This window comes from Manacus vitellinus, unplaced genomic scaffold (genome assembly GCF_001715985.3).
Source record: "Manacus vitellinus isolate BGI_N305 unplaced genomic scaffold, ASM171598v3 scaffold_6_pilon, whole genome shotgun sequence".
Lineage (NCBI taxonomy): Eukaryota > Metazoa > Chordata > Aves > Passeriformes > Pipridae > Manacus > Manacus vitellinus.
The window spans coordinates 28,375,159-28,394,889 of NW_021940750.1; positions in this window are offsets into that span (position 1 = coordinate 28,375,159).

Consider the following 19,731-nt stretch of genomic DNA (forward strand, 5'->3'; position numbering starts at 1 on the left):
AACATTAGAAAACTGGACTTGATGACCCGGACAATCCCTTCTAGTCCTCTGTTCCCACATTTCCCAGAATGTTCCTCTGCTTTGACTTCAACATGGTGCCCAAATTCTGACAGCAATAGATTTAGTTGCCTGTCAGGAGACTCCAAATTACGGAAGAGTTCTGTTGATCCCAAACCCTCTCATTAGTTGGGATATGATTTGGTAGGAGTGGCCAATTGCCTTATGTCTCTAAATCCTATGGTGCATTTGTCAGATCTGCCTTCTAAAGCTTTTAAACACAGTTCATATTCATTTTTATTGTAGGCTGCAGGCAACTGGTGAATTAAAGGTGAATTAGGCAAAACCAGCCATTTTTAAGTACAATAGCCAAGGGATCAACTAAGATGTAATTATCTGTCATGTTTAGCAAAAATCACTGTGATAGAAAAAAAAAGAGGTGGGAAAGTCACTGGAAGTACTGTTTACAATGTAAGTAACTTGGTAAAAGATAATTATTTATTTCTAAATGACCTCATGTTGCTTCTAATTTGGAGTATGCTTTAATATAAATTGGACTCTAAAAATGGGTCAGAAACATGACCCAGTATCTGCCCAAATTGGATACTTGCTTTAAATAAAAATGATGTGCTGTTTAAAAAGGGGTAGACTTGGCTGAGCCCCCAAAATTCCAGCTGTAATGGAAACACTGGTTGACCTTGGAATAAAAGAAAAATGCCTGAAGTCTCTCAAACTGAGCACTCAAAATTATATGTCTCTTTTGAAAATTCAGTTCTGAAGTAAACATGCAATTAAGTCCATCAGCTGATACTGTTAAGAACAACCCTCTGCCTTTCTCTCTCTCGTTGCCATTTCACCCTCTCCAGCTGCTACAGAGACAATTTGAGTATAATAAAGTAGCAGGGCTGTGCTCAGGAAGTGATATGGATGTGTGTTTGCCTGTGAGTCTGTGCACAAAGAGCAGAGGAAACACAACACGTGCAGCTCCCCCGGGCATCTTGCTGGAATTCTGCATCTCCTGCTGTCTGTGACTAAGCACACAGTGAAAGGTTTTTATGAGGATCCTCTGAGAATCATTTCATTTTGTTTCTCTTAAGTAGGAAAATGTCAACATTCTTGAACTACTTCATTCAGACGTCCAAGTGAATCATATTTAAATCGGAAATATGGAAATACAAGAAAGACAGCCTAATACACTTTCAAATTATATTTAGCTGATCTCCCTCTTTTTGGAAGGATTTGCTGTTTGGAAACACTTAGTCTGGCTGGACTCTGTTTGACAGCCAGAACACATAGGAAGAACAATCAATCAGGCATCTCATGAAAACATTCCTCCAATGTGTCCAGCTGTACTTTTCCATACAGAGTGGAATAATTTGGGATAGAAGAAAACCGGATCTAGATAAGGTCCTCTGGCACTAACTCTCACATGGGTATGTAAATTTAATGCTTACCTGAGTAAAGTGAGTAGTGTCAAGAAAATCCCACTGAGTTTAGTGGTAAAATTAGTACAAGCAGAACTTGGATCATAACACTACCTTCTTCCCCAAGGGTGAACGCTGTCACCACAGCTGCCTCAGGGCAATGAAAGGAAGGAACACATTAATGCCAGTCCTCTGGGGAACTTTGGGAAACAATGTAGGTATGTCTTTCTCTTTTTGATGAATTAATTCTTCCCTCCATTACACAAACTGCAAAAAGCTTCAAACTCCCAGCATTCCTTCCTGCTAGGTTTGTACTCCCAGCCCTTCAGACTTAACAAAAGAAGTGCTGCTGGGAAATATAATGTAGGCAACAACCAGACTGTAAGAATGCTCCCAAATAAGTTTTCAAAAAGGTTCTGCAGCTCTGTTTTCCTCTATCAGTGGAGGGATACAGTATGCTATTGCCATATAGCCATTGATTATATATGGTATGCCCTGAAGGAAGATCTACACTTTTCACATTGGGCTGTTTAATTTTCTAAATGACAGATAAAAGTTTCCACTGATGTTCTGCTTCTTCAGATGCCCCCCCCCCCCCCGAAAAAATCAGAATCTACTACTGTTAGTGTGGATTGCTGATGGATATTTTAGATGGCATGAATCTGAACTGATGCTTGATTGATTGATTTTTTTTAGATGATGTCATGGATCACCTTCTGTAAAGCATCAACAGGATCTTAAAAAAACCCTAAACAGCATTATTTAGGAATTAATAAAATCTTTATTCCACCTTGCTCCCTACTTCTCATCCTTAAAAAATAAGCAAAAGACAATCAAGTGAGGAAATGAGACCACACTGCAGCATGCTCAAATATAAATACAAACACCTGTGAAACTACTTCAAGACTGAGCCTAATAAGCCACAATGATAAGATTCTGGTTTTCCTGATGGCAGCAGGAGCTGTGCCTTTCCCTTAAAAATGTTCATCATTCAAGCATAAGATGTCTGATACCCATCACTACACACTGAACCTTTTCCCACTTGACTTATAGCTGATTTTTCTGTTTTTCCTCTTTCGGGAATTGTTTCTTTCTCTACTAAGCATTCTGTAGCATGATTTTTTAATTGAAAATATGTTTGGCAATGAAATTCTGAAAAATACTTCTTCCATTTAACAGTACTTTTCATATCAGACTTTGTGAAATTAGCATCCAAACACTTTATGATGTCATTCTCATCTTCATTTGATTTTTCTTCCACAGCTTAGATGTTGCTGACACTGTGTGGTTTTCTTGGTCTTTAGTACAACAGTGACCTAGAAGACTGATCTTGCTACTTGTGTAATGGGTTGTGGCAGAGACGTTTGCATGCACGTAGATCTTATGATTTGCAAAATTAATGAAAGAAACATACAGCTGTGATCTCCCTATAGTTTGAATGTAATAATTTTAACTTAAGCCAGGGTAGTTGCTACTTAATAAACCATTAGTTTCATTCCCACACTATGACCACAGTAACAGCAGCTTCCTACTTCATTGTTTGCTTGCTTTTTTTTACTTCCATGAAATTGCAAAAACTGGCAAATGTGCATGTTGGTTTTTTTTCTTTATTGGTTCTGAAGGAAACTCAAAATTTTCATTTTACAGATAGTTTTCTGACATCTTAGATGTTTACTTTGAATTTCTTTATTCCACTACTAAATAAGGTTTTATCCCTAATTCAAGAACATTGCTTTTCACTTCAGATATTAAGATCCTGTAATCTTGAGGCACAGGCAAAGTGGGGGTTATTCCTGTTAAACACCTTACCACTCAGCTACCCAACTGATCTTGTGCTTCTATCCTTCAGCCTATGAGAGGGAACAGCATGGTAGCTTGAATCTCATCAACAGAAATCCTGGATGTTTGTTTTTGCAGTTCTTTGTCTCGAAAGAAAATCACAGGTTCTGGAAAATTACAAAATAGAAGATAAAGAGAATGCTGCAATGATAAAAACAGGTCAAACTGTTCAGCAGCATAAACACAGTGGGGTATGCCTACAGAGAGCACCCACCTCTTTCCAGGAGACACAAAGTTATTAATATAAGGGAAGCACCCTTCCACATGATACACATTCTGCCCCTTTGCCACCCTAGTTGTTGAGTGCATTTGCAGTCTTGTTTCAGAAAAAAACTCAACACATTTTGGAGCACAATATAGATGCTAATGTACATAAAAGCATTATGAAATATTCACTGCATAATGTCAGTACTCCCGATGGGACTAGGGTATTTTGGAGATAGCTTCACGGCCAAACCTCTCTTTTCACACTTACTTAATCTGGACATCAGAAGCATTTCTGCATGCAGAAAGGAAAACACTCTCAATGGTAGCTCCATGGATGCCAGATAAAAAATTTCCTTGAACATATTCCATCTAAGAGAAACAGTCTGTACTTTTAAGTATAAAGGAGCTGGTTTATATCTACATGAAGCAGCAGTGACTGTGAATGAGTGGAAGTCAATGGATTTCTGTCAGTGAGTGGTTTACTTGACGGCACCTTCTATACCTTTAATATGGACCTGAAAGTTAATGAAATTCATTAGCCTTACATGTTCTCAAGACATGATTTAAGCCATGGACAGAAACCAAGATGAAGTGTGAAAGTGTGCTGAGGCTGTTCATCACATGGAGCAGCAGAGTGCCACTTCTAAATCCATGGTAAATCAAAAAAATGCATTGGGTTGGATGGACCTACTGAAGAGCTGAGTCAAAACTTCCAGATAATTAATTTCCAGTAATTTGGCTTGGCGGGCATTGTTGGTCTCCAGCCAAATATATGTGTAACAGCAATTCATTGAAGGGGAGAGGGGGAGAATGTTAAGATTCCTAATTACTTGGAGAAAGTGTTTTTATGTTGTGATTGCAGATTTACATAATGTTCAGCCAGCAACAAAGCAGAAAGCATTGGTACTGTAGTGCACTATTTAGAACAATCTGATGAGCTGCAACCACCTCCCCCTGCAGCCCCTGTAGCTACACAGTGTTTGCAACCACCAGTTCAAAGCACTTCCATCTAGACAGGCTGCAAAAACAGATACAGCAATGGCTGGGGTCTCTTCAGCGCATTTCACCACAGTAAAAATTTTGATGCTTCACACTTCTGTTGCCTCTTAAGGAATAAAAATTCACACCTCACAAAAGCATACTCAATTTGAGTCAAAATACTTCAGTGATAATACTGGTATCTTCACTCAGGTCAGTGGTGAGGAAGATAAAATGGTAATCCTAAACTTACTGGGGAGTCTACCTGCTCCAAATGGAGGAATTTCATTGATAGCATCACTTAAAACAACATCACATTACACAATGACTTCCTTGAACTTATACACTGATAAATGGACAATATGACAGATCTGCTTTCTACCTGCAACATAACTAAAACACATGAAAAGTCAATGGGGAGCTGTCTTTGTTTCTGCACATGAAAAGTCAACAGCAGGAATATATGAACTGTAAAAATGCTGGCATGGCATTATTTGCCTTCACTCACCTTGAAATCCATGTTTGAAAGCTGCTCTGATTTCTATCCAAACCCCCATTTTTAAGGAAAGCTGGAGGGTTTTTTCCATTTATTTCCCATTTTCTCCCATACGTACATGCATTTTGACACCAGACGTAGTCCCTTTTTCCAGCATATGGACCAAATTAAAAGAAGGTGGAAATACTTCCAAATATTGCTATTGATATGTTAAATCTGGCAGTACTTGATGGGACTTCGGGGAAGAATTCCATTCACAGTTTCTCCCAAGAAGCTACTTTTACCTTTGGAGACATTATGGAAGTATAACTCAAACTCTGGGAACAAGTTAACAGTGAAAATCTACTTGGGGACATCCTTTTCTTGGCATTCAAGACTTCTTAGGGTTTCAGGAAGATCTTGTACGATATAGTAGTCAGACAAATGACACAAAAAGTATCTGCCATGATGGAAGACACAGGATAGCAGGTTTTTTATGAGGGTGTTTGTCAGTATGCCATCGTTAGCAGAAACTATGCAAAATTTGTTACCCGTCATCCTCATTTTCTTCATTCTTAAGAATCCAGTGCCAGAAAACACAAGGGATACTGCTCTGTTGTGGAACGTCTGTCTAATTCAGATTTTGTGCCTCCACAGCATTTCCACCTTCCCTTGTATATAACTTAGGGCAATTTCCATTAGGTCAAGTGTTTTGAGGTCTAATTTACATGTGTTTCTAAGGAGCAGACAGCCATGGAGTGACTGTTTTGTGTAATGACAAGTAACAGCACAGAGGGGGGAGCAGTGGCTGCCAGCAGGAAATGCAAGTTGACAGGCTTGTACAAATGGCAGCACTTAAAAGAGATGAGCAGTTAGCTTCGCATTTGCATTCCCTGTGCCAAGAAGGGGAAGGCAAAGTGTTTCCTGAGTAGTGTATGAAACACAACTGCTTCTTGCTAGACAGGTGTAGTGCCATCAGGCTCAATTCTGTCAGCACTGGCCAGACAGAAAGAATCTCTCTTGGCATGCCTAGTGTACCTCCTGCAGTCATGGCTAGCTATGCTAATAGTCATGAGGAACATCTGGTTTGCCACTGCAGAAGTAAGAGAAAAGGTGAAGGACCATACTGAGATCTCAAGCCAGCATCTACCCCATCAGTGTCATATATCCTAACCAAGCAAGTAAGGGGCACAGGACATAAATTTTGGAGAATACAGGGCTTTTACAGATGCACAAAGAAAATATGGTGCACAAGTGAAAAATGGAAAGACAAAGGGCATCATGGATTTCTGGCACATACAATTTTTCTTTCAACTGTAAGTGGATCTATATTCTTTGAGAGACTTATGTGGGGTTTGGAACCAAATAGATAAATATAAAGCAAATGAGCATATGAAGAAATGAAAGGTATGTAAAACGAAATTGCTTTCAGAGAAATATGTAGATCAGAAGCCCATCAGCAGCCTTCCTGCATTAGAGATCCAGAGGCCACTTAGTAGCTGCCAATAAAATGGTTGGTGGGAGTTTGCCAAAGAGAGCCACACGCTGTTGCTGGAAAAAATCTTTCACAACTGAATTTGGCATGTATGTCTGGGACTGCCAGAGAGCAAGAGAGACTAGCTAAACTGCACACTTTTCATTGACCACAATTAATATGAATATACTTAAAATCAGAAATGTGAGTACAAGCTACTAGCAGCCCTGCACTTCCTCTTCATGCACCTTTCTCTGCAGCTTAAGCACTGTGAAGGTAACACCCAAGGAAATGAACTGAGAGACAGACAGCATACTGAACTCAGGCCAACAAGCCAGGTGACAGAACAATGCCAGATCATCATCCTCCCTCTTTCGAGAAACGTGTTTCAGCTGGGAACCAGCAAACAGTGATAAGAACATGCAATTGTTGCTGTGTGAGAGCAGAACATTTTCACTGCCAGTATCAAAAGAGGACATCAACTGATAACTCAGACTTGGAGCCTCTGGTCATCACGGATTTCCAGAGACACAGACATGTTTTCAGACATGTCAAGGGGCAGCCAGAATACAGATGTCAACACAGGTTTTAAGCATGGACTGTTCATGAACTGCGCAATAGTTTGGAATAACCCATTTTTAAATGTCTAAAATATCAAGAATGTTTTACATTCCTCACTTTTATTCCTTTGGTATATGAAAGAACTGTCTCCACAGTTGGTATTTCTGTACACAGGTGGTATTTCTGTAGCAGCTGCTATTTTCAAATTCCCTAACATGGGTGGAAATAAGCATATCCAAAACACTTTTCAAATAAGCAACACAATAGTTTCAATTATAATGAAGACTTGTAACATGCTGCCTGAACACAGAGGTTTGTTGAGAATCCCATTACATAGATATTGCTCTAGATTTATATCCTTGAAATACACATAGTCAATCCTAGATTATTTAAACAGAAGAACAGAAGACTGTAGATTAGGTCATTAGGGGGAAAATAAAACAAAGACCACCTATCTAAACTGTGTATACAACATTTTCAAAAGAACTTTATAGGAAAAATCTTTCTGGCTCTGTCTCACAAGCAAAGTAAATTGAAAGTGTAACAGGATATTCCATTTCTTACACTTGTCATGATACTTTGCATGCTGACACAGTAGAATATGGTAATTTCTCTGCCTAAACAGAACAACTTCCACTATTTCTGACAGCAAACAGTCATTTCAGATTACCATCTCAAGAACATCAACCTCCAAAACAAGTATTCATGCATGACATTCAATCAGCATTACCCATTTTTCTTGCAGAATGTTCCAGACATGACTTTCAGGTCCCAGCTCTTCTTGTTGGAAAAAGCTGAAGTTTCTTTTACCTTCTGAAAAGAAATTGCTCCAGTATAGATTTGTAGGTTCTGGAAATCATCTCAAAAGAGTCTTGAATGTACTTTACTGGTTCTTTAAACTGTACTCACAAGGAGTGCCAAGTCCTTGCTCAGAAATTGCAAAAAAATGCACTCAAAGAAGGCTATAAGCAACTATTCCAGGAACCATACAGATCCAAGTACACTGTAGTACTTCCAAATTACAAAATTATTGTCATGCAGTTTTACTCATGTTCTCACTTAAAGGCCAGCTTAACAATCAAGATTCAGGGGGTTCCTGGCCTTAAGATTGTTTTTAAAAGTCTTTAAAAACTAACTTCATTTCAGATGATTTCTATTATCAGTTGTTTTAAATGATTACCATGAAATGAGGTGCCACATGGATACCAGAGGGTGCTTTAGTACAATTACATACCTAATAATCCATATGTTTTGCTAAGCTTGCTGAAGGTCGGAAAGTAGATATCAAAATGAGCCCATATTTTTCCTTTAAAAGTTTCCAGGGCATTTTTTCTTCTAAGTGTGCAGATATTACCACTAAAATATTTCTGCTGTAATATTTGATATAAAGGAGCACAAATATACAAGAAACAGTGGAATTTGGTTAAAACCACAAATGGTAAAGGCCAGTCACAGTACAACAGTCAATGACTTTCAGTTATCACACTGCTGAAGGAAACACTCACACTGACGATCTCAGTCTGAGTTAAAATACCCAGATCTATAAAATGCAATTTGCATTCTGTTAAGCATGCTGTTCTCATCTGGGTCTTTCTAGGTTAGCTTAATTGCCTGGCTGAGGAATTCGGTGTGATATTTCCCAGACCCATGCTAAGGGACTTTCTACCCCGTAAGCACTTCTATGGCTGAATTGCAAAAATTGAGCAGAGACCCTTCGTCAGCCAAGCGCTCACATATGTGCTCTAGTGTTACCAATACGAGTAGAACTTAACTTTCTGTTTGCACTATGCCTTAGGTTTAAGCTAGAAAAAAGATTTGGAAGTAAGAACTTAGAAAAGAAAATCTTTGCATCAGTGATTAAAGATCTTTAAATCCTTAAAAAGCAAAAAAAATAAGAATGGTAATAACTGCATTTTTCGTCTTTAAAGCATGTCATAATGCCAACATTTTTAGCTGCTGAAACAGCAGGTGTAGAAGAAAAATAAATAATATCACTGATATTTAAAACTTAGTGTAGAATCACAGAATCAGAGAATATGCTGAATTGGATGGGACCCACAAGAACAGGGAGCTGAAAGTAATTTCAGTCAGTAAGTTACTTTGGCAAATCATGACTAGAATTCAGAAGTTTCCACAAACTTATGTAGAACTTGTTATTTAGTCTCCTCTGTTTTGGTGCTTGTTTGCAACATAGCTAATTGGAACAGTAGGAAAATTTACTAGACTTAAGCTGTGATAAATTTTCTTTCTAGACCAAGCAATGAATCCTACTTGGCACAACAGAAAAGAGAAGAAACCTTGGTGGGCTGAGCACCAACTAATTAGGTGATGATTAGGAACAATTTCTCATATAAACTCTTAAGTTTCATTGATACTTGATATAACAATGTTTACCCAGACATTAAACTTTATATTAAACAGAAGTAATAAGGGTAAAAGGGAGGGAAGTGAGATTCAGAACAAGATAGACTTAAGTATGGTGAGAGATGTGCCTATCCTATAAAAACAAACCAACAGTATTATTTACAAATTGCAAGATTAATATTATAAAAGTATACCAAACTCTTCAAAGGAACTCTACAATTAAATCACCCACATAAAAAGGGAATTTGAACAGAATTTTTGTTGTTTACTAAGTGTATTACACGAATTGCTAAGCACACCATGGGCATAATAAAACGAAACTCTTAAATTGATCTGTCTGCAGGCTATTGCACGTGGGACAGTCTCATCCCTTTCTGCAGGTTCTATTGCAGTCCTGGCCCTTACTTTGTCTCATCCCTAGCAATTATTTGGTTTCAGTGCACATCAGATCATATCACTAATCTGATTTAAAACACTTCTTAATTTTCAGTTAAATTTCAGATGGATGAGCAACTTTTCTATAGCCTGATGAGCGCTAGAACTGATGCAAAGGAAGAGGCAGAAGCATACGGCCAGGGCCAAGTTGGGCACACGTGTTGCTGGAAGCTTGGCCTTACATCAGCCCAAGCTATTTATGAACTTGTGAGAGTGTGAGAGCAAAGTGGCTACCATAAAAGGCCAGACAGATGTGAAATCAGGAAGATCAATTCAAAATCAGTTTTAATTGTTCTTAATGACTTCTGAATAAATATATTTTATGCTACTGAAATACTGACAAGTGTTTACCTGTTACTGTATTACAGGAGTTTTGAGGCTGAGTCAAGGTGTTCAATCACTCAACTGCTTTACACAAGAGCAGGGGCCTTGAAGTCCTGATGAGTGTCTTTACATAAACCAGCTCTCCACTCTACCTGCCTACTTTTCATTTCTTCATTTCTTCACAGAGCCTTGCAAAATCATTAATAAACTACTACTTATTCACTGCGAAGAGGGAAATAGTTTCTAATGAGACATTCACAACAAAGTAGACATCTTCTGCTGAAAACAGCTCTCAGATTGGAGACAAAGGTATTGCAATTTGAAACAGCTGGTTTTAAGAATATTGGGGTTTAATGTTATTTAATATATACTACTTAAAGTTCATGTAAGACATGAACCACTAGTAGAAGACACATAATTCTATGTATGTCAATGGAAAATAAATAACATAGAAAAGGATAAGCACTATTCCAAAGGGAAGGTTTTGGTAAATAACTAGACAAAAAGCCCAGAAAACATGTTCATGTACAACTCTGAACAAAAAGGGAAGCAAATTCAAAAGACAACCAGATAGGAAGAAAAAAAAATATTATCAATGGAAGACCTGCCAACAACAAAAAACATCTGAGTCATTAGCAACAGATCATCCACTGCAACTTTCATCACTGAGATCCAGCTAGATGACATTTCAAACTTTGTACTAACCAATGATTCTCCACCCCACACAGGCAGGACAAACCATCTCCCAACACCATCTTCTCCACAAACATCACATTTGAAAAGATAGGTTCCTTATGTAACACTAATTCCACTGGATTAATATACTAAGCAATAGAAACAAATCAAATGTAAAGTCACATGACATAACCTAAAGTTGAGTCCAGTGGTACTTCAATAGGGATACTTAAGAAAGATCTGTCATTCTAGGCAAGTTCAATACACATATTATCAAACACAGATGTCAAAACTGTGAATTCAACTTTCTCCCTCTTACATTCTGAAGCCACCTCTAGTCCTGCTCACAGGGCCTATCACATCTGTAGTTTTTGTCAGTGCTGTATCTCAAGCACAGGTTTTATAGGCTTTTAAAATACTAAGATGATAGAGACCAAGACACAAAAATGTTGGATGAGAAGGGAACACAAGAGATCCATTTTAACTCCTAGCTATGAAAAAGTAGTGTATCAATGTACATATATATGTATGTATCAACTTGTATAAAAATCTAAAAGGTGGGTGCCAAGAGGATGGAGCCAGGCTCTTCTCAGTGGTGCCAACCCATAGAACAAGAGGCAATGGGCAGAAACTGGTGCACAGGAAGTCCCACCTGAACATGAGGAAGAACTTTATTGCGCGAGAGACCACACACTGAAACAAATTGCCCAGAGAAGTTGAGGAAGCAATTCTTGTCTAGCAAGAAACATTCAAGAGCCTAATTCAGATAAATATTTATGGACTCTGTCACTTTGTAAAACTCATTTCAAGGAAACCAACACACTACAGACATGACAAAGAGTGCAGGAAACTCATTCCTAACTCAGTTTAAAGGACAGAAATATAGAATACACACAGCAAAGAGCTGATGATTTGGTGAATTATTATTATTGTGTATTAACTACATCTCCTCATCACCCACGAAGGTGCCTGTCAGCTGAAGACTAACCCTTGTATCATGTGCTAATGGGAGAGAACAAGAGCTAAACCGGACAAAATAAAATACAATTCCTTAAAATGCATAATTTAATTTGCAGCACAAGCCAAGGAAAATGTCCCATCAGACTCCAAAGAAGCTGTTAAGCACTCTGTCTATGGCACTCACAAGCAGATATGTACCTAATGGATTGCAATTGTTTATGCAGTTGAATGTAGCAGTATGAAGAAGTCTTGAGGCAAGCACTGTGAATCCAACCCATTTCTTTCCTTACCTATTATACCAAAGTAACAAGTCTAGTGGCAGTCAGGTCTTGAAACATCCAACATGCCTGTCAGAAAAGACTTTCCTTCATCCTTCAAATGCACAATAGCAAAAGAAACACAGAAGAAAGTATTCCTTGATATGATGGTCCAAACTTTTGATTAATGAGCAAACTTTTAGGAAAGGTAGCTCTAGACCATATTCAGAGTCTCTTAAGTGAGATTAGATTTCATAGAGCACAACCTGAATCCAAGGCCAGGAGTTGTAAATTACATTTTAGTGAAAATGTGGTTTTATCTCTTCCTATAAAAGTACCCAGGATTCAGTGCATATAACTCAGTCTAAAATGCTACTCGAAGACCTGGGAAAGACTGGCAGTCCAGGTAGTCCTCTTAGAGTGAATGGAATTCTTCAGTTTGAAGACATCTAATGATAAATATCAATAAACAGCAATCACTTCCAAGATCATATGGGTTGCTTGTCTTTCCAGATTTCTGTATTTGTTGTGAAACTATAGGTTTATTTAGAAGCTCAACTACACAAAATGCTACAGGACACTCCATGAACAGCAAAATTTATCATAAAAAACATCTCGACCATCCTCCTTTCTCTTCACTGGCCTTTTCTAGTTTGCTTCATCAAAGTCCAAAGTCTTCATCTTTTACCTTGAAAATACTCAATGAAATAGATAATCTATACAGGAAAGTACAGCAAGGTCACATCCTACATAGGTTGAACATTTGACTCAAAGGATCCTGCAGAAGAGACAGGTGAAAAGGAAAAGGACAGAGAGACAGAGTCCTGAAAATTTAAAAGAAGAGGGCAAAGAAGATGAGCAATAAGCTTGGGTCTGGAAAACCTATGAAAGGAACTAGTGAAAACTGAGATTGCTTCATCTTCAAAAGGAGATGAGCAAGCAAAAACACAATAAAGTATTGCATTTTCAAGATCTTCATGTCATGTTTTCTAGCACAAGAAAAAATATTTCAATAAAATAAAAAAATATTTTAAAAAATTATTAAACCCAATATGAATAATTTTTTTTTAAAATGGGACATTCAAATGCAGTAAAAAGAAATGTCTGTGTATGACATTTGGGAATGACTGAAGGATGACTACTTTGGGAACTCTTTCCTACAGAAGAATAATGAGACTGAGAAGTTAGATGAAAAAGGAACTATGTATTTATGCAGGTAGCAACAGTTCCCTAACACAACAAAAACTGTGTGAAGAGCTTATCAGACAATGTGCATGAGGCCTTAAACAATCTCTTAAGTACTAACAGATAAAGTCTAGTAACAGCAAAACCAGTGCCATTTCTGCCCACTGCAGGGTGTTCCCCTTATTCTCTGAAACATCTGGAACGCAGTGCTCTCGGATCCATCCCCCTGGACCTAAAAATCTGCATCAGTATGGCAACTCCTAATATCATGAAAATACAGATTCATAAAAATGTAACACCAAGTTACAAACACAGTTAACTGAGCTTTGCAGAAAAGCTCAAGAAGATTTTACTTGTAAAGAGTAGCTGCGTTTCCTTCTGGCCATGTTCGGAGAGAATCCTCCTACATATTTCTTTCCAATATTGTAACTCTTGAAAGATCCATTCCATCCAACTCAAGGGGCTTTTCTGTTATTATTGTAGGTAGTCATCCAAACACTGAGATACATTTATACTAGAAAAAGACCTTAAGTGAGAGTCAAAACATTGAGTTTCCCAAATTCATTATAATCCTATCTATTCAATTCAAAGGCAACTTGCCCCAAAAAGACTACAACAAAACAAGCAGCTCTTGATTAATTTTGAGGATAATTTTGATGGAAAAAGCTATTGGAAGAGGGAGGGGGAAATGTACTGTTATTAAAATTTAGTAAATTAATAATACACATTCTGTTTATTAAAAAATAATTATAGGGCTTGTTGTACAAAAAAAAAGGTGATGTGGGATATTGCATGTATAGTTTACAATTCATTCTTGTCCATCTGAAGTTCATTTCCAAATTCACTTTGATACTATGTCTGAACTAGAAAGAGCAGAGGTTAAATAGGAATGAAACAGGAAATGGAACAACAAATAAAAGCTCTGAAACAAAACCCAATATTTTCTGTAATCTGGTCACTAATGGCTTTATGCAGCAGGAACGCTACACATAGAAGGAGGGATATGGAAAGCAGCAGACTGTTGCGTATCCAAATCCTGCCAACCTACTCAGCAGAAAGCTGGCTGGCGTCCAAAGGTCTAACTAGGAAATACAAAAACACAGTTCTAAGAAACCAACCCTTTCAAGATCCCTGATCCACATTGCTGAGTTCTTCTTTTGGACTTTTTTTTTTTTCTTTTTTGAAGAAACAGCTGCAGAAACATACTTTTTTAATAATTCAGAAGTTTACCCCAAAACTGGATTAGAAATGACATATCTGCTTAATCTTGGCCCAGAAAGCTTAGGGCAGATTCTTTATAGACATTTCTGGCTACAACTCATGCCCCCACAAACACACAGTGCTCATGCACGGTCTCTTGGCTGCCTTTACATATAACCATCTGTTAGGCAGAGTCGCCCATTCACAAGCAGTTCCAGCCTGTTTCACAATCGTTTCAAACCCGAGTGAATGCTGGCTCAGATACACAATTGTGCTGTTGCCACTCACCGGAAATATCTTTTGCCTGACTGTAATGTCAATCACACTGATCTCACATATTTCTGTAGATTTTATCGCATATAACAGACCTTGGAGCCAAAATGAGCACTGAGTGGCTAATGGGAAACTGCTTTGTAGGCACTTGTAGCTCTGATGTTTTATAGTAGGAGCTGCTTAGTAATTTAAGGAAATTAGACAGAGAAGTGGCTTCAAGAGTTGCTGACTGACAGGCAGTGACACTCATCTAATCCCACCTTTAGCAACATTAGATTTTAAGCTTAAATAATTTGATCTCACGTGGCTATAAGCAACCTGAGAACAAGACATGAGTTGTATGATTGTTGACATAAGACCTTAAAACACAAGTTGCGTGCACATCTTGTTAAGGGAGGTTTAGGAAATACAAATCGAAACTGAAAGACCCAAGTGAGACCTACAACAATATTTCAGTCAAACTTGATGGCAAATCTGTGAATGAGACTAGTGTTTCCTATTCTTTCAAAGACAGGTAGATGTTGCACCAAATTTGACAGTGATGCTAAAAAACACCTCGTAGTTAACATTTATGTTTTCGCTAAACTTTCTCCTCTAAGTTGTTTTTTATACAAGAGAGGACAGATGTCTGATAAACATAAAACAGATACTTCCACAGAATAAAAAGTGAAAGATTTTTTATCATTTCTCTGGGACAGATCATTCTTCCCTATTTTTGGTAACGCAAGACTTGTAGTGTAAGTTAATACTTTAACTAGACCAAGCGGCATAGCTGGAAAAAATGGATATGTTTTCAGTACAACTGCTGACTACTTTTGTGATCTGTCTGTAGCACATGCCAATAGTCACCAGCTGAGGTTACACTAGCTCTTTTTTATGCCTCTGATTTTGGAGGCTCACTGTTGCCAGGGCTTGCCAAAACTTGGAAAAGTATTTGGGCATATGTCTGAAAACTCAGAGCACATTATGCATGAATATGCATCTTAAAATGAAAAAGAAAACAGTTAAGCAGATGTTCAAGGTAGCAATTTCACTCAGATAACTCTGGCAGAGGCCAGAGACCCAAAATGCTCCATCAGTCTATTTCATTCTAGCAGCAGTCCCAGTTGCCTGTAAATCCCATCTGTCTTCACAGTAAGCAATGGTAGAATCTTTCTGTGGGACATCTCATCCGTTACTTTGTCCTACCCACTCTCCAGGACAACCTGCCTGCTCAACACTGCTCTCTAATGTCTTTGCAAAATCAGACAGGGAACACAGAGGACAAACTTGAGGTTGTCTTCCCAATTGTCTCCAAGCCTGACTTCAGTACGTTCCTATCAGTGAAAAGTGGGGGTGTTCAGTGAATTTGGCCTCAAGCCCTGCCTTCAGACCACTCTTAAAAGTAGGTGAAGACATAGCCACCACATTTTGCTGGATTGGGGCCAAATCACTCAGTACTTTGCAGGAGTATCCAGACCCTGAATCAATTCAGAAAATTACCTTGAACTCAAAAAACAGACTGCTTAATGCATCTTGAAATATGGACCATTCCTTAGGTTATTTGGTGACATGGAAGTCAATACTGTCATGTCTGGTGTCAGAACAGTCATAAGTCATGCCAGTTAAACAGTAGAAGCCTACAGTGCCCCAGCTGCCAAAACTCAGATTATTTTTTTTATTGAAAACAACTTCACATCTTTCAGTTAAACATACTAATAAGCATCCACTCCAATCCATTAGAAAAATGTAAAGTTCCTAATTGCACACATCAGTTTGACATTAATTTTTACTGGAGTTTTTCCGCATCTACAATATAGTCAGTCTATTCATCCAAAAGAACTGCACATTTTGGAGTTTGTCATCTGACTTCTTGTAAACTTCTCATTTGGCACTAAATGCAATGACCATGTTGATTAGACCAACTGTATGACATGGGGGTGGAGTTGCTGTCAACTCATTACAAAAATATATAAGGCCTCACTTTTAATTACTCACTTAGTAACAGATTAGTTCTTATTGCCTGCCAACAGCATGACCTCTCTCTCTTTCAAGGTCAACATAAATCAAAAGAAATCAGATGAGCTTGAACTTGTCGTTTATTCACTTCTAACCCTTTCATAAGAAAATCTGTTTAACCAAAAAAAAAACAAAAGAGTAAGTCTCCATTCGATAAAGAGACCATTATTAGGGCTAAAGAGCCAAATTTCCTGTTATGTTGTGTTTTGGTTTTTTTTTTCTGAATAGCCTCAAGTAATATTCCAGGAAAAAGGCCTTGATACTGTTTTCTTTGTGGAATAAAAAGAAATCAGCATTAGAAACATGAGATTGTTTGCAGGTTTCAAATACCAGTACGAATAAGGGTTTCCTGGTTCCATGCTTTAAGGATTAACTGTATTAAGCGCTACAAAATGACATTTGTCATGTTTACTTTAGCTGTCTTGATCTGACAAATCTCTACAAGCCTAATAAGTATGGGTTGAATGTGACTTTTCTGAGATTGCTGTTGAATAATTAAAAAATATACAAAATGCATCATTTCACTTTCAAGGGAAATCCTAAATAAATAAAAATTTCTAAATACAGTGAATGGTACTGCTTTGATTATTAGTTATGATTTATGAATATGAAAGACTCAGCTGCACCTGCCTGTGTCAGTAAAAATTCCTTCAAGGTTTTGCTGTCACTTTGATATTCTAGCACCTAGATTTTGATTAATTATAAAATTATCTTTGTGGACCTTCTGGCCACAAAGAATGTGCTTTACCAGCCATATGCCACAGACTGTTTTTGCAAAGAACTGTGTGTTAATGCAAGTGCCCAGTCAGTTCAGATGGAGGGCAGGTGCCCAAAGGCCTGGACCTCATGACTTTTTTGTATTGCCATAAATATTTTCATTAGTTTTGTCTGTTTTTTTTTTACAGAAATGCTTACTTTACCATATTCCATAACATATACACATTCCACACTCTGCTAAAGTTGTGCCTTACACTGTTCCAGTTTATTTCCAGTCCCCGTAAAGGAAAAAGCCACATCAACAGAAGTATAGGCACACAAGCATCCAGCACTCTTTACATGCCCCAAGTCTGGAAGCACATTTGATTAACATGCACAGTTCAGTCCTTACTCACAGGACTCAGATTGTTGGGCCAGTGGATATCCATGAATCTACAAGGAGAAACCAGAGCCATTTCTCAAGCCTTGGTACCATTCTTCATCCACAAGACTGTGAAGGAAAAGTCTGCCTCTGTCTTACAAAGAACATTTTTAAGACAAGTAACATTGGATGATATAGTTTAAATGTTAGAGTTGATGTAAGGTTACATAATTAACTAATTATAATAATAAGTAAAGAATAGAGATGATATGCAAAAAACATTAAGGGATACACTCATATTTATCTTCTGAGATATGCTAACAATTACTAAGGGGCAATACTTTCCAAACACAGACATCTTCAACTCTCATGTTCACATGTCAAACTATTAGTAAGATACCTGACTAATTCAGTCATTCCCATATTTCTGCAGCATGATTTGCAGGTTAATTGTAGCAGGAAAATTATAATGACAAATATATAGAAAAAGCACTATACATTATTCATTATGCAATAAAAACACCAAACACATTGCCATGACTTATTGCAGTGCAATGTGTATGGCCTTTTTGGCCAGATGAGACACCAGATGTTTCCTTTCCTTTAGATTTGAAAGTTCGTGTGCAGCACAAGTCAGGTCCTGAGAGCAGGGGTGAGGTTCAGTGCTTAAAGTTAAATGTGCAAATGTTAGAAAATATAACATAAGAAAATGTTAGAGCTATATAAATAATTTCCTGCTTAAGTCTTATTTTTTCCTGTTCACCCCCTTAGAAGAATGTGTCAACTGCTGAGGAAGACTGTACGGAAAGACTTGATTAGGGTTTTGTCTTTTACTGCTCTCTCCTCACTTGTCCTACGTTAAAATAAATTGCATTTAATTTTTAAAGCATAATAAGATAAATCACATCTGAACTAACTATAGAATGCATTACAAGTAAGATTATACTGCTTTTATATAGACATTGCTTTTATAAAAAAAAGAGGGGGGAGGGGGAAGATGAAACACTTTATTTTAAAATATCAAAGACATATCTGCTCTCTAAATGCATTTTTCACATGAACAGAGAAGTGTGAGCAAGGTATTACATAGAAACAAACCTGTCCTTTAAGCTCCTGGGTCTTTCTCTGTATCTCCAAATGACATGTAAAAAGAATGCGGGCTCAGATCTAGGCAGAAATAGCTGCAAGAACAAGGTGTCAGTGCAGAAAGTACAAATAAGTTGTGAAGGAGTTTACTGCCAGCAGAGTGGACAATGCACTCAAATCATCACTGAACCACAAGACATGGCAAGAACATTGCCGAAGCTTTCACTGGAAATAAAACACATTCCCCCTTTTATTTACTTCCTCTGAAATAGGTGGCCAGACTCCAACGAGGTGGCAGCTTTTGACTGGTCCATTCCCACATTTCAACAAAATTGGCAGTAGCCATCAGTCCTCCCACTAGCTCCACACACTTTTCACTGAAAATTTAGCAATACTCAAGGGCAACCTCCAACCCTGGGCCAGCCCCAGCAAGTACAGACGGACTATAAAACTCTGCAACATGTATGGATCTCACCTTCCCTTCCTGCAAAATCTGCCAATCTCTCAGGAAAGAGTCAGAACAAATTTTACACAGTTCAGGATTTTACAGTTCTGGAGGGGATCAAGGGGGTATAAATGCAGCTAGACCCTGGTGCATTGTTTAAATTTTAAAGAGATAGTTCATCAGAATTTACTGCGTCTTACAAGTGCCTACATACACGCATCCCTAAAGGTTTGGATCTAGACATGGGGAGCAGAAGGGGCTGGTTGGGTTTTATTTTCTTTTTGATTCCATTTACCTATCCTGAACTATAACAACATTAAAGGCTGGAAACAGAACAGACCATAGTAGAAACTGTATTAATACTGCACTCTGCTGTATGTTATCTGCTATACATCCTTTTTATGGTTTCTCTCTGCAACTCTGTTTAATCTCATGGAGTAGTTTGAACTGTCTTTTGTATCATACCTGTTATACACAAAAACAGTCATTGAACACG